Here is a 22,851-nt window from a genome sequence, read left to right as displayed (position 1 = left end):
CATTCCACCACTCACCTCACTCTTTCCATCCCAGAGTCCCAACGTTAGAAAGAGCCTATGGCCAACCAAAACTTTAACAAAAATAAAACAAGCTGGAAGGCCCAACCTGTTTGCTCTTCACGTACGGCCTCCTCCTGCTGCCCCCTACGCCCCGACAAATCAACTGTAACTGTTTAAAAAAGAAGAATACTGAGACTGACTTAAAGGCGCTTGGAGCACCGAACGTGAATTTTGCTGCTTAACCCAGTAGCTTTCTAATTCCACCTCACCAGTTCCTTCACTGGCCTTTTTTCCCTACAAGCGCTACGCAAAAGGAAAATAAAAGAGGAAAGGAACCAAAAAGCTGGCCCCTGACACCTGAACCGGCGGGGAGTCCCACGCTAGCCGAGGACAAAAGGTGGCCAACGCACCTGCACTTTTCAACCCAGCTCACACGTCAGACTGAAATGCGCTGCCAAGCGGGGGCTGCCAGGCTGCCGTCGGGGGACTTCCGCAGACCACCGCGGCAGGTCCCGGGAGCAGCCGGGGCTGCGGGGGCACCGGTTCCCGGCACTCCAAACTTGGGCGGACTTCGGGGCTCCGGGACGAGCCCGGAGAGCGGCGCGCGCGCTGCGCACTCTGCCGAGTCCACAGGAGACTTTGCCCAGCCGGCCGGAGTCAGCTGAGGCCGAGTCACCGGGGTGGGAAGGGGGAGGAGACGCGGAGCGTTCCGAAAGGCGGCGTGCCAGGAAGGCGAGACTCCGCGCCACCGCGCGCTGCCCGGGCCGCCCCGCCCGGCCGCCGCCCCGCGCCCGCCGGCCCTGCCGGGCTTCGAACCCGCCGAGCCGGGCGCAGGCGGCGGGGCCGCGGCCGGTCAGCGGGACCCGGGCCCGGGGAGGCGCGGCGCGGCCGGGGCGCCCGGCGAGGGGCGTGCCGGGTGGGAGGGGCGCGCCGGCCGCTCCGCTGGCCCCACGCGGGGAGACCCCGGCCCGCCGCCCGCCGGCCCACGCGGGGACGCGCCGGCCAGGCCCGAGCGGGTGGGCAGGGGGCGGGCGGGAGACGGAACAAAAGCGCCTTTGTTGAACTGCGGCCGCCGGAGGGTCACGCACAATGGAGGAGGGAGCCGGCTCCGCCGCCGCCGCCGCCGCCGCCGGGCCCGCCGCAGCGCCCTCCCGAGTCGCCCCGCCGACGCGCCCCGCACACGTACACGTACACACACACACAAACACACACTCACGGGACTTCTCCGACTCATCGAGGGAGTGCGGGGCTCGCGGACAGCCCCCAGTGTCGGCTCAGGTCTCCGGCTGTGCTGGCGGCAGCGGCGTCTCGGAGGCTCTCGCTTTGCCGCAGTCGCCGCCATGTAACCCCGACCCGCGAGAGAGGGCGAGGGAGCGGGGGCGGAGCCTCGCGGGGCCACGCCCCCGCCACGTCACAGGCTCACTCCACGGGTTCCCCCGCCCCCGCTCGGCCCCCGGCGCTTGCACGCGCCGGAATTTCCAACGCCCGTGACTGGGTTCCGCGCGCCGCGGGGGCGGCGGGAGAGGCACGCGGGCTCGTCAGCCGCTTCGCGGGCTGCGCTCGTGGGCCGGCGGGGAGGATGGTCGGGGCCCTGGCTGCTCCACCACCTGTCCCCGCACCCGGGCACCGAGTGATCGAACTCTCTGAGAGGGTTTTTTACTGAGCACCTACTACGTGCAAGGCCCAGGGCAATGCGAGAGAAACAGGCCTCCGTCCCTGCTCCCTGAATGGGCTGGGAGCGGGAAGACTGCAGATCCAGATGGACCGGCTGGAGGCAAACGCCGAGTGGGAAGGAGGTCGTCAGTCTGCCTGCGGGCACGGAGGAAGGCATCTCTGAGAGGTCGCCGTGGGTGGCCTCTGCTGGATCCAGAAGGTGCTGAGATAAACAGACGAGGGGTGGAGGGGGTGGGTGTTCCAGCGTGTGGGCCGGGACCGAGGCTGGAGAGGACCTGGCTGGTTGCAGGGGCTGGGACGAGGCCAGTGCCGCTCAGTTGGGGAAGGGGGTGGCCGGGGGGATGTAGAGGAAAGGGGAGACTGGTGCCTTCTTGGGCCCAGCGCGTGACTAAGCGAGCTTATTTTGCTCGTCATGGCTTTTGGAGTCCAAGGCACCTTTCCAGTGCTTGTGTGAAATCGAAGTGGTATTTTATGAAGCTGGAGTCGCAGGCCAACCGCTTTTTTTCAGTGACTTAATCACCACCCCAAAGAGAACCAGACCCACAACAGCCCCTTATCCATGAGACACATCTTAAAGAGTGAGGCAAAAACCACTACAAAGATTGCGTGGTGACTTGAAATTAAGTGCTTGGGGTGAGCTTGAATGTCCTATTTTTCTATTTAAAACACTGAGACCATGGGGCCAGCGGGTTAACGCCCTGGCCTGAAGTGCCGGCATCCCATATGGACGCTGGCTCTAGTCCCGGCTGCTCCTCTTCTGATCCAGCTCTCTGCTATGGCCTGGGAAAGAAGTGGAAGATGGCCCAAGTCCTTGGGCCCCTGCACCCGCGTAAAAGACCTGCAAGAAGCTCCTAGCTCCTAGCTTCGGATGGGCACCGCTGCGTCCGTTGCAGCCATCTGGGGAGTGAACCATCAGATGGAAGACCTCTCTCTCTGCCTCTCCTCTCTCTGTGTAACTCTGACTTTCAAATACATTAAAAAAAAAAAAAAAAAAAAAAAAAAAAAAAAAAAAAAAACCACTGAGCCCTGATTACCAGGTGAGAATACCCGGAGAGGAGGCTTGTTTCACCTGCAAGGTTTCCAGCTTGTGGGTGCAGTCCACCTGCCACAAGAGTTCCTTGCAGCCCCTGCTCTGAGCTCCCCTCCCACTCCTGGAACCTCTCACCTGTCCCTCCCATCAATGTTGGCTCTCCTGGAGGAGCAGAGTGAGTAAGTTCTGTGCCTTCCTTCAAGACACTAAACAATGAAAGGTTAACTACACTTCTATGTAAAGACCAACGTGTTGATCATGCAAAGCCGAGGTTACGGTACAGCAATGAAGGAAGATCACTAAGTTGACAGTTGTAAAAGCATCTCAAGGAGCCTACACTGCCGATAGCGAGGTAAGCCGCTGTCTCTGCAACACCAGCACCCCATATGGGCTCCTGTTTGAGTCCTGGCTGCTCCACTTCCAATCCAGCATTCCTGCTAACGCACCTGGGAAAGCAGCAGAGGATGGCCCAAGTGCTTTGGCCCCTGCCCCCACGTGAGAGACCCAAAAAAGCTCCTTGCTCCTGGCTTCAGACCACCATTTGGGGAGAGAACCAGCAGATGAAAGATTATTCTCCCTTGTGCCTCTGCCTCTCTCTTTCTATAACTCCACCTTTCAAATAAATAAATTAAAAAAAAAAAAAACTCAAAAGAGGGAGGTCAGGGATGGGATCAGCCTAAGATCTGGTGGGTCAGATTTAAGACAAGTCTTTCAGTGAGGGGCCCCTATTGCGATAGAGTCTGTGATATAATCAATAATTTAGGATAGGTGGACAGAGGAAGAGGAGGGAGAATTTTAAAGCAAGCCTACAACAGTGAACTCAGGGGCTAGAGCTGTGGTACAGTGAGTAAAACCATCTCCTGCAGTGCCAGCATCCCAAATGGGCGCCGGTTTGAGTCCCAGCTGCTCCACTTCCAATCCAGCTCTCTTCTAATGTGCTTGGGAAAGCAGCGAGGATGGCCTGGGTCCTTGGGCCCCTGTACTTATGTGGGAGACCTGGAAGAAGCTCCGGAGAGGGAGAACCTGGTTTCAGCCCAGCTCCGGCTGTTGCAGCCATTGGGGGGGTGAACCAGCAGATGGAAAGTCTCTCTCTCTGCCTCTGCTCTCTGCCTCTAACTTTGCTTTTCAAATAAATAAATCTTTAAAAAAAAAAAAAAGTAAACTCAGCTAAGCCCAATAATCTAAGTGTGGGGGGGGGGGGTGGCCTGTTGGCCCTGATAAAGTCTGGAAGTACTATCCTGATAAATGGATTTTGTGGAAGTTCTTGAAACTGCAGTAATTTGCAACTTCATCTTCTTGGGCATGAATTTCTTAGAATTGAAGGCATGTTCATACACACAGTTGAACTGTAAAATCATGTTACTGTAGTCAGTTCTTAATCCTATTGTGTGGCTGTAAATAGTTGCAGTTCTCAGTAGTTTTTCAAACTGCAAGTTACAACCCATTAGTGAGTATGAGTAATGAAATCATTTTAGTGGATTATCATCTGCATTTTTTCGTAATGAAGCAGAGCAAAAAATTGAATAAAACAGCATTTCTCATAATAAAGGGTAAACATTGTTTTGTGAAACTTCTGTTTTGGCTATGTACCATATTTCAGAAAACATGTCATCAATTATGACTTTTTTTTATGAACTATTAAGAAAGTGAAACCCTATCAAAATATGGGGACAGGAATTTGGCACAGTGAGTAAGATGCCACTTGGGATGCCTGAATCCCCTATCAAAGTGGCTGGGTTCAAGTCCCAGTTCTTCTGACTCTACATCCTGCAAATGAGCAGGTGATGGCTCAAGTACTTGGTCTCTGCCCCTTAGGTGGGAGACCTGGATTGAATTTCCAACTCCTGGCTCCAGCCTGGCCTGGCCTGGGCTGATTTGGACTTTTGAGAAATGATCCAGCAGATGCAAGATCTGTCTCTGTTTCTCTCTCTGTGATGATCTGCCTTTCAAATAAATATAAATAAATGTTTAAAATGGTATTGGTGGGGCCAACACTGTGGTGTAGTGGGTAAAGCTGCCACTTGCAGTGCTGGCATCCCATAGGGGCACCGGTTCAAGTCCTGGCTTCTCCACTTCCGTTCCAGCTCTCTGCTATGGCTTGGGAAAGCAGTAGAAGATGGCCCAAGTCCTTGGGCCCCTGCATCCGCGTGGGAGACACTGAAGAAGCTCCTGGCTCCTGGCTTTGGACTGGCCTGGCTCTGGCTATTGCAGTCATTTAGGGAGTGAACCAGCAGATGAAGACTCTCTATAACTCTGCCTTTCAAATAAAAATAAATAAATCTTAAAAATATACTGGTATATCCTGATTTCAGAGATGTTAACATGGAGAAAGCGTTTCTTAAAATTGATGAAATATTAGATGTATATAAATGGGACTCTTGAATCACAGTATATTGCTCATTATTGCCATGAATTATGTTATTGCTAAACAAGCTTGAAGCCACCTTTCTAGCAGCAGAATGCAAGAGAGAAAAGATAAGTACACCAGAAGTATGAGTGCTTCCTGGTCAGAGAGATGCAAATTATCTGCTCTCATTGGATTATAATGGAAAAAACAAGTGATAAGGACTAGGACTTCAGGAAAGTTTTGACTGGAGCTGGCTTGATTCCATCAGCCAGTATCAGGGCAAAGACATTCCCAGATCAAAGAACACAATATACAAAGGCATGAGCATGCAGGATTACTTTGGAAAATGGGAGAAGTCTGACATGCCTGGGGGAATGAAGACAAGCTGGCAATAGACTGAGAAGGCTTTGATTGCAATGCCCAAAACTTGGATTTTATGCTAAACGCAATAGCAGAGGAATTTAGGCGATAGGTCTAGTATTTCAGAACAATAACTCTGGCCTTAATGGGATGGTAAATTAGATGAGCAAGAGTTTGGAGACCAAGACAGTAAGAGAATCCATTGTTTTTTCTACCTTATTCTTGTAATGTTAATTCTGATCTTTAAGGAACCACCTGTTCCTTTGTAAGTCAAAACTTTTCTGTCACACATGACAGAAGACCCAAGCCAAATTCTAGGTTAGGTATGAGAGACAGGACAGATTCAGATCATTGTCACATTTCTAATGGCAGAGGAAGGATGGCAATACAAGAGCGATTCTGAAAGCAAATAAAATGGAGTTGGTGAGAGGTAAGTCCTGGATTGCTCTCACTTCTTTGAGTTTAAATTTCCTCTTTAGGCTACTTGCTTTATCTTTTTTCCAGTTAGATTTCCCTATGATTATACACTGGAAAACACTGTGATTTTTCTTCAAAATGGAGGCAAATAGATTTTAGCAATACAGACTAGTAAACTTGATGCCAATCCCTAGCCAATTTCTAGTATAAGTCATTGAACACAGTGTGTTGAGGGGAAATGCAACAGGTCATCATGATTTATTTTCAAGTCATTACAGAGAACTACCACTTTCTTTCTTGATGGGGTTATTACATTATCAGACCAGCATGTTGCTCAGGCAGATAAGACACCTCTCTGGATAAGAGGGAGGGATATGGGTTTAGACTTGCAGGGAAAGATTCTTACAGAGTGCTGATTAATGGCATGATACTAATCTTGAGTGAATACTCAAGAAAAACAATGCTTACATATATTTTCTCTCTTTGTCCAGTCCTGAGTAATATTTTTTATCAAGGCTTTGAGTCAAGATACCTATTAAGTTTGAGGAGGATACAAAACTTAAAGAGATCAGAGCATGACAGATGCCAGAATGATTATTTAAAATAATTTCCATGGGTTGTAATGACAGTTTAAAAAGGTAACAATAAATGATTGCAATAAACATAAGTACACTCTATCTTTGTTCAGAAAAGTCCTTAGAAAAGGGGTAGGATTCAGATGACTTGGCTTGACCTAAGAATGTGACACTAAGTTATGGATACTTCATTCAGTGTGAGCAGCCAGCAAGAAAATCAACCAAATGTAATAAATTGTGTTCAAAGAAAACAGTGTCTGGGGGCTGACATTGTGGCACAGCAGGTTAAACCACCACCTGCAACATCAGCATCCCATATGGGCACCAGTACAAGTCCCAGTTGCTCCACTTCTGATCCAGCTCCCTGCTAATGCACCTGGGAAAGCAACAGAGGATGGCCCAAGTGCTTGGACCCCTGCACCCATGTGAGAGACCTGGATGAAGCTCCTGGCACAGCCCTGGCCTTCGTGTCCATTTGTGGAGTGAACCAGCAGATAAAAGATCTGTGTCTTTCTCTCTGTCTCCCCCTCTCTGTAACTTTGCCTTTCAAATCAATAAATAAATCTTTTTTTTTTTTTTTAAGTGTCCAAGTCATGGTGGGGCACCAAACTTGTCAGCTCAGAATTTCTGAACCTATGTGTTCAAATATAGATTGCACATAATGGGCTGGCGCTGTGGTGCAGTGGGTTAACACCCTGCCCTGAAGCACCGGCATCCCATATGGGTGCCAGTTCTAGTCCCAGCTGCTCCTCTTCTGATCCAGCTCTCTGCTGTGGCCTGGGATAGCAGTAGAAGATGGCCCAAGTCCTTGGGCCCCTGCACCCACGTAAGAGACCTGGAAGAAGCTCCTGGCTCCTGGCTTTGGATTGCCGCAGCTCCAGCCGTTGCGGCCATCTGGGGAGTGAACCATCGGATGGAAGACCTCTCTCTCTGCCGCTCCTCTCTCTAACTCTGACTTTCAAATAAATAAATAAATAAATCTTTTAAAAAATATATAGATTGCACATAAAAAGAGCTACCACACACAACAAACTTGAGTTCTTAAGGAGCAACCTCTCAGAAGAAAAAGATGGGGGAATTGGGTCTGCTTAACCTGCAGAAGCAAGATTTGCTAAAGGGCTGTTGTGCAGAAGAGCTGGTTTGCTACAGGTTCCTCCAGAGTTCAGCTCTAAGACCATCAGGAGGAAGATTTGGGCTCAGCATAGGAGAGGACTGTTTTGGACATTGGAACTGAGCCATGGTGGACAGGACTTCCTGCTGAAGTGAGCTCTGCATCAGTGGAAGCATTCAATCAGAAAACAATGACCACCTGTCAAGGATGCTATTAAAGGAATTGGGGGGCTGGCAGGGAGGTGATAATATACAAGGTCACCAACCTGAGGCTTCTATGTCTGTTGTACCCTGAATTTAAAATGAGTGTTCTCCTCTGCCTCTTTGCCTTTCAAATAAAATGAAAATAAGTACAAATTACAAAATGACTACTCTCCTAGACATGATTTCTAGAATTACATACTGTAATTTGCTTTAGCTTTCCACTACAGAAATGCATTAGCAAGTACAGTTGATTCTCACAGTGGATTCTCATTTTCTCTGTAGTGATGTTCTATATTATGTGAACACAGAATTAGTGAAGGCTGAACCACTGCTCCTAGAAGAAGAAATAGTGTTAGCTTCCTGCAAACCTCTGCCCACTTTGTGGACAACTAGTTATTATGAACCTTATTTTATGTATGTATCTGTTTAAAGACAGCTTATTTAATATTTATTGATTCTGTGACACTGAACTAAGCCCTGTAACTCATGCCTGAACAAAGCTTAGGTAACACATATTTTCTCCATAAGACACATCACAGGCTGGCGCCACAGCTCAATAGGCTAATCCTCCACCTTGCGGCGCCGCCACACCGGGTTCTAGTCCCGGTCGGGGAGCCAGATTCTGTCCTGGTTGCCTCTCTTCCAGGCCAGCTCTCTGCTATGGCCCGGGAGTGCAGTGGAAGATGGCCCAAGTGCTTGGGCCCTGCACCCCATGGGAGACCAGGAGAAGCACCTGGCTCCTGGCTTCGGATCAGCACAATGCGCTGGCCACAGCGGCCACTGGAGGGTGAACCAACGGCAAAAGGAAGACCTTTCCCTCTGTCTCTCTCTCTCACTGTCCACTGTGCCTGTCAAAAAAAAAAAAAAAAAAGACACATCACAGTCTTCTGGTGTGTGGGAATACTATACAATATTAATCTTGGGGGCTACTGTAAACATCAAAAATCACCAATAAAAGGCAAAATGTGAAAAATGGGGCACTAATATGGAAAGGACACTCATGTACAATATAAGAATTGAAATGAGATGCCTCGTGGGGCTAAGATTGTGGATTAGTGGGTTCAATCTCTGCTTGGGATGGCCACATCATATATCAGAGTGTCAATTCAAGTCCTGGCTACTCTACTTATGATCCAGCTTCCTGCTAATGTGCCTAGGAAGGCAGCAAGTGATGGCCCAACTGCTTGAGCCCCTGCCACCTATGTGGGAGACTAGGATGGAATTCCAGGCTCCTGGTCCATACATACCTAGCTGTTGTGGCCATTTGGGGAGTGAACCAGCAGATGGAAGATGCAGCCCTCACTCACATTCTCTCTTTTTATCTCTCTCTCCCTTTCAAATAAATCAAAACAATCTAAAACAAAAAAAAAAATTTTTGAGCTGGTGTTGTGGTACTGACATCCCAAGTCCTAGCTGCTCCACTTCCAATCCAACTCCCTGTTAATGCACCTAGGAAAGCATCAGAAGATGGTCCAAGTACTTGGTCCCCTGAAGCCACATGGGAGACCCAGATGGAATTCCTGTTTCTTGGCTTTGACCTGGTCTACCTCAGGCCACTGCTGCCATTTGAGGAGTGAAGCAGTAGACAAAAGATCATTTTCCAACTCTCCCTCTGTCTTTGTCATTCTTCTTTTCAAGCAAACAAAATAAATATTTAGGAAAAAAAAAAGCAGTGCCACCTTGTTGAACCCTATCAGGGAACATTCATGTAGGGTGACTCAAACACTTTGCTGTTCTATACATGTCTGACTGCAAAAGTGCTAGGATTATTGATTTTAGGATTACAAATACATTTTTGCAAAAGTAAAATTCCACAAAGATAGACTCTCAGATAACAAGGACCGTGGTTAGAGTATGAAAAGAATGCTTCCAATCAAAATCCATCCCACCTGCACATGAAGTTTGATGAGAAGCAGATCGCTTGGATGCTCTTGGAAATGGGAGGCGGCTTGCAGGTGAAAACCAAGGACCCACACATCACCAGAGGGGTCGCCAGAGCTGCTCCCTCCAGAGAGCGTTTATTGCTGTCATTTATCAAGTTCCTACGTACTGGCCTGTTTCAGGCAAACACCTTATACTGTTTTCCCAGGATATAACAAATGAGGGTTCATAGAAAAGCTGTAATAAATTGCCCAGTTGTTTTAGATAAAACTTGGCCTTCCTTGTAATAAAATCAATTTCTGAAATGAAAGCCCATATATTTACTTTTTGAATAATGATTATATAACTTTACACTTAAATGCACTGGGAATTACTTATTGAGATAATTTATAAAGCCAATAAATAACAAAAGAATTCCTTCTCATTCTGCCTTGGAAGTCACTGCTTTTTGGAAATGGGACAGTTTTGTAGAAATGTTGGGATTAGGGGCGAGTGCTATGGTGTAGGGTGTAAAGCTGCCACCTGTGATGCCAGTTCCCATGTGGGCACCGATACGAGTCCTGGCTGCTTCACTTCCATTCCAGCTCTCTGCTAATGTATGGAGGGAAGGCAACAGAAGATGACCTAAGTGCTTGGACCCCTGCTATGCACATAGTGGATCTGGGAGAAGCTCCTGGATCCTGGCTTTGGCCTGGCTCAGCCCTGGATGTTACAGCCTCTTGGGAAGTGAACCCGCAGAGAGAAGATCTCTGCCTCTCCTCTAACACTTTCAAACAAATACATAAATATTTAAATTAAATAAATAAATATGAAAAAAAATAAATGCTGTGATTAAACTAGTTATACAGAAGCTATGGTTCCCCCACTCCCAACCCGCCCCTCACAAACACACATTTTTTCAGATGAGTACAGAGATAGTGACACTTTCTGGCTTTAGGAAAATTGCCAAAGGTTTTCTTTTTCTTTCCTTCTTTATTTTTTTTATTTGAAAGGCAGACACAGAGATACTCTAAAAATGCCAGCACAGTTTGGGGGCATGGTTTCCCACATGGATGACAGGGGCCTGAGTACTTGAGCCATCACCTGCTACCTCCCAGGGAACACATTAGCAGGAAACTGGAATCAGAACCAGCACCATGACTTGAACCAGGCACACTGACACGGAATATGAATGTCCCAAGTAGCATCTGAATTCCTGAACAGAATTTCGTATTTGGACTCTTTTCTTTTTTTCAATTAATTAATTTGTTTGAAAGGCAGAATTAGAGAAAGAGACAGAGGGAGAGGGAGTCTTCTCTCTACTAGTTCATTCACCAAATGGTCACAACAGCCAGGGCAGACCAGGCAGGAGCCAGGAGCTTCACCTGGGACTTCCACGTGGGTGCAGGGGCCCAAGGACTTCAGCTATATTCTGCTGCTTTCCCAGGCACATTAGCAGGGAACTGGATCAAAAGTGGAGCAGCCAGGAATAGAACCAGCACCCATATGGGATACTGTTGTGGCAGGTGGTGATTTAACCCACTATGCCACAACACCAGCCTCTGTCCTGTTTCCTATCATAATGACCCTGATAGCTTGAGGAGAACAGATGCTCCTGATTTCCAGAGACAGACATTTCTGAAACTTAAACCTCTTGAGACCACGAAGTCTTCTCTAATTATCCTGTTTTTGAGAACAACCTAGGCCTCTCTCACATGGCCAATGTAAATGCAAAACACAGAAGTGACATCCTTCAGCCCACATACAGGGAGTGATAAACATCTTGAACTGTTGAATAAAGCTCTCACTGAAGTTCATTTTTTTTAAGTTCAATTTGTTATTTTAAAGGCAGAGTGGGACAGAAAGAGAGAGGAAAAAAGTATCACTGACCTCTTGATTCACTCTCCAAATCCCAACAGTCAGGGCTGGACTAGCTCAAAGCCAGGAACCCAGTATTACAATCTGGGTGTCCTGCACGGGTGTCAGGGACCCAAGTGCTTGAGTCATGCCTCTGCTGTCTCCCAGGGTGCACATTAGCAGGAAGCTGGAATCAGAAACATATCCAGGACTCAACCCTGATATGGGACATGGGTGTCCCAAGAAGAGGCTTAACTGCTGTGCCACAATGCACACCATGCCCCCTACTTTGCACTCCAGTAATGAGGCCATCTGTCATTTGGGGAAGAAGATAATCACTATCTAACTCCAAACTTGTGCTGAAGACTTGTTTACACTGGCCATCCTGAGTGCTCTAGCTAGTAACTGGTCTGCAATATGGTAGGTTTAGTAGGTCTATCTTCCACAATCCTGTTCCTTACCTTCTGTTTGACACAAATATTTTGCCACCTGGTGGTTTTCATCACTAGACCATCATTCCCTGAAGATATCACCCCAAGGTTGGTACCCAACTTGAGTCTTGACCATGACCATCACTGCCTCTGGCAAGCCCCTAGGTATGGTGTCCTGAGAGCAGAAGGGCTAGGGGCTCAGGAGGCCCAAGATCCATCTCCCCATCTTGGTGACAGCTTGAGCCCTGTCAACGACTATAGCCATAGGCTTCTCCCTTCCTCTCCTTACCCAGGGCATTACACAAGAGCTCACAGGCAGAAAAACTTCATGCTTAATGCTCTGCTATTGTCATGCTGAGATTCCTCCTACTTTTATCTTTGTGTTCTGAAGTCAGGTGGGACAATGGAGCACACATGGGAGCGAGGGGACAGATGCAATACATGTGGTCTCTGTTCCTCGCCAAGCCATTCATTTTAAGTGCCCTGTGAGCATAGAATTCATGCACTGGGGTTCAGCGAGACAAAGCAGGTACAAGGTAAGTGTGTTATGTCTACAGCTGGGTAAGTAGGGTGCTGGCAGCTCTGAGAAGCTGCATGTTCCACTGGAGCCAGAACTTACCTCAAACATACAGGGGTGGGTAGGGGCCAGCGTTGTGGCACAGTGGGTTAAGCCATCACTTGGGAAAGAGTCCTGGCTGCTAACCTTCTGATGGTTACTTGTGGGGTGAACCAGTGGACGGGAGATCCCCCTCTCTCTTCACTTCCCTCTCTTTCTCCATCCCTCCCTGTCACTTGGCCTTAGAGAGAGAGACAGAGAAAGCTAAAGAAAGAAGAGAAGGAAGAAAGACAAGAAAGAGAAAAAAGGCAGGCAGGCAGGCAGGCAGGCAGGCAGATGAGCATTTGCCACAGAGGCTAAAATGCTGCTTAGGAGGCCCACATGCCACACTGGAGTGCCTGGGCTTGAATCCCAGCTCTGCTCCCAATTCCAGCTTCTTACTAATGGTATCCTGGGAGGCAGCACCTGATGAAGGCCCAAATACTTGGATTGCTGTCACCTGTGTGGGAAACCCACAATGAATTCTAGCCTCTGCTTTGTCCTGGCCAAGTCCTGGCAGTTGTGGGCAGTTGAGAAGTGAACCCAGGGGTAGACTATTTCTGTGTGTCTGCCTTCTGAACAAAGTCAAAATAAATAAAAATTTTTAAAGAAATCCAGCAACACAGAAAGCCACACATTCTAAGACACAAAAGCCCAAAGGGTCCCATTTATCAGATCCATCCTTACTTGGGTAACTTCCCTGTGTTAGCCAACTGCCTACACTGATGACACTTCCTTTTCCTTCCAGTCCTTTCTCACTTTCCAGTAAGCTGAAGGTAGAGCACTGGTAAAATGTGTGTGCAACAAGAAGTGAAATAATAATGGATGGGCTTGTACAGTGGGTGTTTCTACTGCTGTGGTAAGAACAAAGTACACATTGATGAAGGAACTATGAGATAGAAATTATGAGTCCACATAGAATTTTTCTTTAAAGATTTATTTGTTTATTTGAAAAAATGACAGAGAGACAGAGATCTATCATCTGCTGGTTCACTCCACAAATGCCTGAAAGAGGGGAGGGCCAAAGCCAGGAATCAGGAGCTTCACGTGGGCTTCCCACATGTGTGGCAGGAACCCAAGTACTCAAGCCATCATCTGTTGCCTCTCAGGCACATTAGCAGAAAGCTAGATCAGAATCATATAGTAGGGGCCAGCGCTGTGGCATAGAGGGTAAAGCCGCTACTTGCAGTGCTAGCATCCTGTGTGGGCACTGGTTCAAGTCCAGGCTGCTCTACTTCTGATCCAGCTCTCTGCTATGGCCTGGGAAAGAAGTGGAAGATGGCCCAAGTCCTTGGGCTCCTGCACCCACATGAGAGACCCGGAAGAAGCTCCAGGCTCCTAGCTTCAGATCGGCCCAGTTCTAGTAGTGGCAGGCATTTGGGGAGTAAACCAGTGGATGGAAGACCTCACTCTCTCTCTCTCTCTCTGCCTCTGCCTTTCTGTAACTCTGCCTTTCAAATAAATAAATATTTAAAAACAAACAAACTGGCTTTGCACAATACAGAAATCAATTATAAAATTCATGCTAACAATGCAATTTCTCCTTATGGAGGGTAACATTAATAGCAAATTTAAAGCACCATGACAAGTCAAGAGAGAAGGATTGCAGGAGAAAGGAAGAAAGCTTTATATTTTACTACCTTTAGCAGCATTTTTTTTCCCTGGTGTTCTAATCAAAAAACCGCAGGAATTATGTAGTCAGTCTTGTTAGGCTCCTGCCCTACCAGAGGAGTCTCAGTAGCTCTGTAGGAGGAGGGTCAGGGAAAGACTCTCCAGCTGCCCCCATCGCAGAGCAACAGAGCAGGGAGAAGGGAGAATAGCTCTGGCCCCATGTGCACTGCATCCAAGGCTGCCTCCAGACCCGGCGCCCACACTCAGGAGCCGCCACTTCCTGTAGTAAACACAGGCTTCATTACTCATGGAAGCAGGAAGTGGGGGAGGAGGAAGACCTTGTTCCGCTGCGGGGGCACATTTTCCAGCAGAAATAATGTTGTAAGTCCAGCTCTGAAGTCTCATTGTGGAGCTGCATATGGGCTACATGCGCTTCTAAGAGGAGCCCTGAGAACCTAAGCAGTACTTTTTCTTTTCTTTTAAATTTGAGAAGCAGATAAAGAGAGACAGGGAGAGAGTCCACATCCACTGGTTCACTCCCCCAAAGCCCTGCAACAGCAAGGGTTGGGTCAGGGCCCAAGTTGTCAGGAATGCAATCCAGGGCTCTCACATTGGTGGCAATTACTTGAGCCGGGATCACCAGTGACTCCCAGGGTCTCATTAGCAAGGAAGCAAAAGTTAGGAAACAGAGTTAGGAATCAAACCCAGCTATTGCAATGTGGGATGCAGGTATCTTAACCCCACCCCACTAGGATAAACGTGTGCTGCCCAGCCAGTGTTTCTAACATCATTTCACAGAGGAAAATGCATTTTCAGTTGCAAACAACCAAGTGAGAAATCCACTTTTGGGAACGTACCTCGGCCTTAAGCAGCACCCAGCTCAGAAATGCTGAGATGGCAGCAAAGGATGGCGTCTGCAGGACCCAGGTAAACAACTGCATGTCCATGGAAAGGTTACTAAGAATCTTGACTCCGCTTTGTCCCCTGGGCAGGAGGAAGAGCCCAGTCCTTCAGGTTTGCAGCTTGAAGAACTTGCCTGCAGGTTGACTGGTTCCTGGCAACCCACCAACCAAGGCCAAGAGATGATGCACAGCAAACCAGACACCCAAGGAGCTGTGCTGAGTGGACTAATCATTCCCCCAGGCTGGCGTTCTCTGACGATGGCTGCGATCGTCTGTGTTTTCTTCAATGTAAACTCTAGTGTCAAGCACAGTGCCTGAATGTGGCGGCTTCTCAATAAATGTTTGTTGAAAATGAATTTTTCATCGCTTCTCTGCCTTTTGGCTAAGATCAAGTGTAGTATCTGTTCTTATCAGTTTAATATCTGATACGTCCTCTATCCGAGAACAAAAAAAAAAAAAAAAAAAGAAAGAAAGAAAATGAAGTTTTCAGGGATATTCTCACTGTCCACAATGCCATGAATTTCACAAAGGTGAGCAGAGATTTCTTCCAAATTTCCACTTAATTTTTAAGATTTATTTTACTTATTTGATAGGCAGAGAGAGTGAGAGAGAGAGAGAGAGAGAGAGAATGAGCAGAAGCACTATCTTCCATGTGCTGGTTAACTCCACAAATGGCCACAATGGCCAGGGCTAAGCAAAGCCAAACCTGGAACTCCATCTTGGTCTCTCATATGGATGGCAGGGATCCAAGTACTTGAGCCATCTTCTGCTGCCTTCCCAGGCACATTATCAGGGAGACAGATCAGAAGCAGAGCAGCCAGGACCTGACCTGGTGTTCCGATATGGAATGCCAACATTGCAAGTGGTGGCTTAACCCACTGTGCAACAGTACCAGCCCCTTAATTTTGTTTTTAAAGCAACTTCCTCCTAGGGAATTTTTTTGGTTATTTTAGTTGACCCTTTCTATGACCTGGATTACCTACTAGAACCTTTTTCATAAGATTTTTCTGGGCAGAATTAAAGGTACAATTCCAGGTATAGCTTCATTATTGTTTTGTCAGATGTAGGACACAATAGTGCTTTCAATTCTGTTTTTCATTTTCTTAGCAAAGAGGCCTAGCATTTTATTGTCACATGACTTTAGAAAACAGTCAACAATAACACGTGGTTGTTTTTCTTAGAATAAAAACATCACTCTGAGCCCCTGTTCTTTTAAAGGAACTTCAGCCTTACAACGTTAAATGCATTATCCCAAATCAGTACAGAATGAAACTGATTTGCTATAGTTCTGTCCACTCATACTGCTTTTAAAAAAAATTATTTATTTATTTGAGTGGCAGAGTTGCAGACACAGAGAGGGAGAGACAGAGAGAAAGGTCTTCTGTCCGCTGGTTTTACTCCCCAAATGCCACAACAGCCAGAGCTGGGCCAAACAGAAACCAGGAGCCAGGAGCCAGGAGCCAGAAGCTTCAGCTGGGTCTCCCACACAGGTGCAGGGGCCCAAGTATTTAGGCCATCTTCCACTGCTTTCCCAGGCTATAAGCAGAGAGCTGGACTGAAAGAGGAGCAGCCAGGACATGAGCCGGCACCCATATGGAATGCTGGTTCCACAGGCAGAGGCTTAGCCTACTATGCCACATCGCCAGCCCTCCACTCACACTGCTTTGTGCAATGAATCTTTTCTTCAGTTTAGATCCATCTGTTTGGTGTTTACCACCCTAGACAGCCTAAGGGTGTCTCAGCCCAGTGACTGCATGAGTTCATTTTCATACAGTCCGTTTTGTTTTTTTTTTAAAGATTTATTTATTTGTTTGAAAGACAGAGTTACAGAAAGGGAAGTAGAGCAGTGGGAATCTAACCAGCACCCATGAGATGCCAGCACTGCAGGTGGTGGCTTTGTCTGCTATGCCACAGTGCAGCCTCACAGGCCATTTTAAATAAGACAAATCACCCGGCAGTGATCCTGAGAGCTTCACTCTGAAATCAGAAGAATCCATCTGGGGACTGGCATTATGGCACAGAGTTAAGCCACTTGCAATGCCAGCATCCCAAGTGAGTGGCGATTCAAGTCCTAGCTGCTCCACTTCCAATCCAGTATCCCTGTTACTGCACCTAAGAAAGCCACAGAAGTGGAAAATTAGAAATAGAGTGCCCCCCCACTCACCACCCCCCACCACCTCTCTCTCTGCAGCTCTGCTTTTCAAATAAAATCTCTCAAAAATATCCATCTGGCGTCTTGGCATCAACAGTAGTCAGCAGACCTGGAAAATGACTCTTTTTGCCACTTACTAATTGTTTGACTCCAGGGAAGTCATTCAATCTCATCTTTCAAATGGTATAAATAACACCTGCCTCATCTCCCTCACAGGGATGGTCCAAGGAGTGCATGAAATAATAATGTGAGTGAAAGCACTCTGAACACATCAACCAATGCATAAATAAGGGCCCTCCAGAAGCTTGCCTATTTAAACCATGGTTTCCTGAAGCTAAGCCAAATCTCTTTCATTCACTCAATTCAACAGTTGTTCTTTGAGTATCTACTTTATCAAAGACAGAACTTCCCCTTCTCTTTCTTGGCAACTTAGTTGGGAAGCTGTGCTTGTTGTTGTTGTTGTTGTTGTTGTTGTTTCTATTTTTAATGTCTAATGTGTAGATTGGTAGAAATCTTTTTTAACAGTATTGAGTTCACTGTTTCCAGGCTTGTTTATTTCTCAAAGGATATGATCAAACAGTGAAACATGAGACATGCTCAAACACGCTGCTGCAGAGAATGAAGGCCAATCCAGCAACAATCACCATCTGCATCTCTCTGCAGAAAGCAGGAGAAACAGAGGGAAAGCCCAGAGGGAGGTACAGCCGAGGGGAAGGGAGAAGCGGATCCGGAGCAACTATATATAACCTCTCAGATCCCAAAAACCAGTAGAACAATAAATAGATTTACTTCCATAAAAGCAGCTCACGGCACTCTCATTTAATTTAGCCTGTGGTCCATTCCAGCAAAGAAAGATGTGCTTCCCCTTTGAGAAGCCTCTGGTGACGCTTTACTGTTTCCAAAAGAGAAAGACAAGACAAAGCATTCTTGGGGGAAAGGCAAAGTCTGGAAGAGGATTCAGCTGTACAGCAGGTTATGAAGGAACGAAAGGGAAGAGATTACAAGGGCTGTTTTCCTCCTCCTCCCTCTGTGACTCAGCGATGAGTCCTAAAAATAATCTTCATCCCAGTATGGGGAAGCTGAGGAAAGACTCACACCTCCATGTTCCAAGTTTCAGGATGGCCTTGGAGAGGAAAGGAATGAAAGCAAGAGGGAAATGGGAAACAGCAACTCTGAAAGGTAATCCGAAAGAGACTCCACCTGCCCAAAGCCAGTCCAGCTGGGATGAAACAGGCGTTTTCCATTGTAGCCTGGCTCCAAAGGCTTACACATGAGACTGCTCAGTAAGGAGGAAGCTCCCACCTGCCTTCTCAGGCTTATCTCCCACCACACCTCTTCTGGTGATCATATTTTTACTCACTCACATGAATTTTCATCTTTTCAACACCAGGCTCGCTTCTTTGTATGAACAGCAGGAGGCTCTTTTTCAGATGTTTCTTCAATCAAAACTTACGTAATTCTGTTCTTTTCTTCCTTTTTTTTTTTGTTAAAGTCATGTTGGTTTTTAATTTTTTTTTATTTTTTTATTTTTTTATTTATTTTTTTATTTTTTTGACAGGCAGAGTGGACAGTGAGAGAGAGAGACAGAGAGAAAGGTCTTCCTTTACCGTTGGTTCACCCTCCAATGGCCGCCGCGGCCGGCGCGCTGTGGCCGGCGCACCGCGCTGATCCGATGGCAGGAGCCAGGAGCCAGGTGCTTTTCCTGGTCTCCCATGGGGTGCAGGGCCCAAGCACCTGGGCCATCCTCCACTGCACTCCCTGGCCACAGCAGAGGGCTGGCCTGGAAGAGGGGCAACCGGGACAGAATCCGGCGCCCCGACCGGGACTAGAACCCGGTGTGCCGGCGCCGCTAGGCGGAGGATTAGCCTAGTGAGCCGCGGCGCCGGCCCTTTAATTTTTTTTAAGATTTATTTATTTGGGGGTGCAGGGAGGCAGAGAAAGAGGGGGAAAAAGGAATATCTCTCATCTCCCGGTTCACTCCCCAAATGGGCCCAAAAGCCAGGTCTGGGCCAGGCTGAAGCCAGGAGCCAAAAACTCCGTCAGAATCGCCCACAAGGATGACAGGGGCCCAAGGGCTTGGGCCATCCTCTGTGGCTTTTCTAGGCCCATTAGAAGGAAGCTGGATGGGAAGTAGAGCAGCCAGGATGGGAACCAGCACTCAGCTATGGGATGCTGGTGTCACAAGTGGTGGCCCAACCTGCTATGCCACAATGCCAAACTCCTGCTCATTTTTTTTAAAGCTTTGTATTCTGAAAGTACTTTCAGCTTACAGAAAAATTGCACACAGAGGATAATGTGTTTTCACCTGAACAAATTGAGAGTGATTTGCTGGCATGATCTCTGTAATGGACGTGCAACTGCACTGTCCTGATCCCCCTTCAAGGCAGGACCTGTTGTCCAGCTGTACAACCTGTCAGTTACCATTTCCTGCAAGGTTTCCTCATCTGCGGATGCATCTTCCCTGGGTGGTCCAAATCCAGTGGACAATGGGGGCAAAGACAGAAAGGCACTGGCTCTTTTGGTCCTGTGTGGGACAACCATGATGAACCATTTCTGCTCAAGAACTTCCTGCATGGGGTTAACTGAGGTTATCAGCCTGCATCTCAGGTCAGCTTCTCCCTTGGCCCAACCTATTTCCTTCCTTTCTCATCCACAGATGTTGATCCCAAGAGCTCTCCCTAGCAAATATCCTGAACACTGAAATCTGTCTCAGGCTTCGCCTCCTGGAAAAGCCAAACAGTTGGAGAGAGGTCTGAGAAAGCTGAGATAAGATGGGGCTTGAGAGCTGGACTGCTCTCCAGTCAGCTGGTAGGAAGGACCATGCCACTGGTGGAGCACAGACAGCCTTTGGCATGGGCTATTAAGACTTCCATCTATGGTGAACTGGGATGGTGTACCAGTAGAAGAGAATGTATTAGCTGGTGCAATATATAATCAGAAGCAGGAACTATAAAGACAGTGGGATTGGATGTTTATTGGTTGGTTTTACTAAAACTCTAGGAAAAGAAACCAAAACACTGACAGAGTGCTTTGCAGGCAACTAAGAGTCCAGGATGAAAACCAGAGACCAGAGGGTCTCTAATAACACATAAGGAGGCTTTCAGAGCCTGGGGTGGAAGGCCAAGAAAGCTGAGGACAGAGACCCAGGCCAGATCATCGGTGTAGCTATGCTTCAAAGAAAGTGAAGCTACCAATCAAATTAGATTCCCTATGCCAAACACAGAGCCCTGGTTGGGGAAGAATGAGACCCTAACATGTGGGATAGAGACATCTGGGTTAATGCCTGTCAAAATCTTTTATTTCCAGGCTCCTCTTGACCCTCTTTGCCTGCAGAAGTGAGCTGTTCTTTCCTACTCAGAGCTTATCGTACCTGAGGATAAGCAAAGGCCTCTCTCCTACAGGACAGCAGGTGACCCCTAAGGATCAGCCCCCACCTTCCTGCATGTCCACCACAACAAACCTACAACTAGGGTTTCAGGTACAGCCTAATGAAGGTAAGGCATGCTAGGCCTGATTGGAGGAATAGAAACCACACCCCAAGGGGATAAAACTATCTAGTTCACATGGACTACAGGAGTAGGCTTGGGACAAGATTCTAAGGATGCTTGATCATGGAGGATAGAACCTAAGATTAGAGCAAAGCTGGGAGTACTCAACTGTCGCTCCCCCTCTTCGTGGAGGAACGACACAGGACCCTGCGCTGTTCTTTTGTCTGCTCGGCCCTCCCCGGGTTTGCTGCTGGTTCTTCCCGGGTTGGCTACCGTCCCTTCCACCTCCGTGGAAGGGCGGTTCCCCCTGCCACTTTCCCCACTTCCGCGGGGGAGCAGCACACCGCCGGCCGGCTCTCTCGGGGGCTGCTCAGATGTTCCTCAGGTGTTCCTTCAGATAGATGTTCCCGGTGCATAGTGTCTCTCTCCTCCTTTATAGTCCTCTTCCACCAATCCCAACTCTGCTACCCACACACCGAGTACGCTGCTCTCCTCCAATCAGGAGCAGGTCCCACAGTCTATTGGTTGAACTGGAGGCAGCTGTGTAGAAGCTGTTTCCTCCTCTCCCAGCGCCATATTGTGGGAGAGCAGATGCATAGAATAAGTCTTAATTCCAGTAACTTAGTCTAGTCCGAGTTGCTCCCCACACTCAACCCAAATATAAGATTGACACTTTGACATGGGCCCCAGAGTTGGTGCAAACTTGCCTATAAGATGACTCCTAGGGGAACCGGCATTGTGACATAGCTGGTTAAGTCACTGCCTGCAACACCAGCATTCCATATACGTGTGGGTTCAAGTCCACTTCTGATACAGCTCCCTGCTAATGTACCTGGGAAAACAGCAGAAGATGGCCCAAGTACTTGGGCCCCTGCACCCACGTAGGAGACTCTAATGGAATTCCAGACTCCTGCCTTCAGCCTGGACCAGCCCCAACCATTGCAGCCACTGCGAAAGTGAACCAGTAGACACAAGATTCTCTCTCTTTATGTACTTTTGACTTTCAAATAAGTAAACAATTCTTAAAAAAAAAAAAAAACCAAGATTTATTTACCTGAAAGATAGTTAGAGAGAGATATTCTATTTACTATTTTGCTCTCCAAATGTCTCCAAAGCTAAAATGTCAAGGCAAAGCCAGGAGCCAGGGATTCCATTTGTGTCTCCCATGAGGGAGGCAAGGGCCCAAGTAATTAGACTGTCTTCTGATGCCTTGCCATGCATATTAGCAGGGAGCTGGATTGGAAGTGGAGCAGATGGGACTTGAACCAGTGCTCATATGGGATGCCAGCATTACAGGTGGTGGCTTAACCTACTCTTCCACAATGCTGGCCCCTGTTTTTCTTTGAGTCTCTTTCTGCCTCTCAAATAAGTAAAACAAATAAAAGTAAACAATAAGGAAGACTGATGTTAATAAGAAGATATTGTGTTCATGAATTGAAAAACTAGAATAACAATAACAATCACCTCCAAACTGATCCACAGATTAGATCCTGTTAAAACATCCTCTTCAGGGCCGGTGCCATGGCTCACTTGGTTAATCCTCTGCCTGCGGCACCATCATCCCATGTGGGCACCGGGTTCTAGTGCCGGTTGCTCCTCTTCTAGTCCAGCTCTCTGCTGTGGCCTGGGAAGGCAGTGGAGGATGCACTTAGGCCCCTGCACCCACATGGGAGACCAGAAGGAAGCACCTGGCTCCTGGTTTCAGATCAGCGCAGTTCCAGCTGTAGTGGCTATTTTGGGGTGAACCAACGGAAGGAAGACCTTTCTCTCTGTCTCTCTCTCTCACTGTCTAACTCTATCTGTCAAATAAATTTTAAAAATCCTCTTTATCGAAGATATTAACAGGATGATTTTAAAATGTGTAGGGAAATCCAAGGGACCCTGAATAACCAAAGCAATCTTGAAAAAGAACAGAGGTAGAACACTCAATTGCCAGTTGCAAAACTTACAACAAAGCTACAGTAATAAAACCAATGTGATACTGGCATGAGGATAGACATAGAACTGAAAGTCCAGAAATGAATAAATCTACCCAGTCATTTGTGTCTTAAATCTATTTGAACTGAAATACCCTGAGACTAGGTAATTTATAAAGAACAGAAACTTTCTCACGGTTCCGGAGGCTGGGAAGTCCAAGGTCAAGGCACTGGCGGGTTTGATGATCGCCAAGGCCTGTTCTTGCTTCCAAGATGGCATCTTACTGCCATATCGTCCAGAGGGAAGCAGGCTGGGTCCTCA

At 47.6% G+C, this 22,851-nt stretch overlaps 1 protein-coding gene, 1 long non-coding RNA gene and 1 other non-coding gene across 6 annotated transcripts in view; 2 read left to right on the top strand and 1 right to left on the bottom strand.

The window, feature by feature from the left end:
• MAPK6 (mitogen-activated protein kinase 6) overlaps window positions 1-15,067 on the bottom strand; it is a 52,999-nt gene extending 37,932 nt beyond the window's left edge. The window contains exon 1 of one of the 4 annotated variants that reach the window (XM_089310349.1): window positions 14,929-15,067. The gene's annotated coding sequence lies outside the window, so the exon portion shown is untranslated. The other 3 variants (XM_051821999.3, XM_002717751.6, XM_089310348.1) reach the window with 3 other exon arrangements.
• Window positions 1,594-4,994, top strand: LOC138844686 (uncharacterized). The gene is made up of 2 exons (XR_016218147.1): window positions 1,594-1,873; window positions 4,789-4,994. It is a non-coding gene; the product is annotated as an uncharacterized LOC138844686 (long non-coding RNA).
• A 268-nt stretch (window positions 15,068-15,335) lies between the features above and the next one.
• LOC127484046 (U2 spliceosomal RNA) lies at window positions 15,336-15,518 on the top strand. Its single transcript, XR_016218764.1, has one exon. It is a non-coding gene; the product is annotated as a U2 spliceosomal RNA (small nuclear RNA).
• Window positions 15,519-22,851: the final 7,333 nt, after the last annotated feature.

This window comes from Oryctolagus cuniculus, chromosome 12 (genome assembly GCF_051225735.1).
Source record: "Oryctolagus cuniculus isolate XC-2025 breed Fujian yellow rabbit chromosome 12, ASM5122573v1, whole genome shotgun sequence".
Classification (NCBI taxonomy): Eukaryota; Metazoa; Chordata; class Mammalia; order Lagomorpha; family Leporidae; genus Oryctolagus; species Oryctolagus cuniculus.
Note: the sequence above shows the minus strand (reverse complement) of the source record. Positions and strands in the feature narration are given on the sequence as shown.